At 29.7% G+C, this 283-nt stretch overlaps 1 protein-coding gene across 1 annotated transcript in view; it reads right to left on the bottom strand.

Moving 5' to 3' along the window:
- The window catches only part of LOC119585652 (E3 ubiquitin-protein ligase MARCHF8-like), a gene marked incomplete at its 3' end in the record, with an annotated part of 97,074 nt that overhangs the window by 25,639 nt on the left and 71,152 nt on the right, over window positions 1-283 (bottom strand).

Here is a 283-nt window from a genome sequence, read left to right as displayed (position 1 = left end):
AAAAAAATACGTACCAAGGATGAAATTTTGAAACATCATTTAGAAATCAACAAAGGACACAAAAAATAAACCACCTGTGTGTAAACGCGGTGTTAGAGATTCCTTGAAAAAAAGACTATTCATTTTATATCAGTGGTGATGTGTAAATTGATTTTAAAAATTCCCAAAGGCACTCGATACCAAGAACTTGAGAAACTTCTCCCCAACAAGTATGAAAGAGGAATGACATACGAAAATATGAACAAAGGAAAACTAAAGTTATATATATATTAAAGAAAATAAT

Source organism: Penaeus monodon, chromosome 20 (assembly GCF_015228065.2).
Source record: "Penaeus monodon isolate SGIC_2016 chromosome 20, NSTDA_Pmon_1, whole genome shotgun sequence".
Classification (NCBI taxonomy): Eukaryota; Metazoa; Arthropoda; class Malacostraca; order Decapoda; family Penaeidae; genus Penaeus; species Penaeus monodon.
Note: the sequence above shows the minus strand (reverse complement) of the source record. Positions and strands in the feature narration are given on the sequence as shown.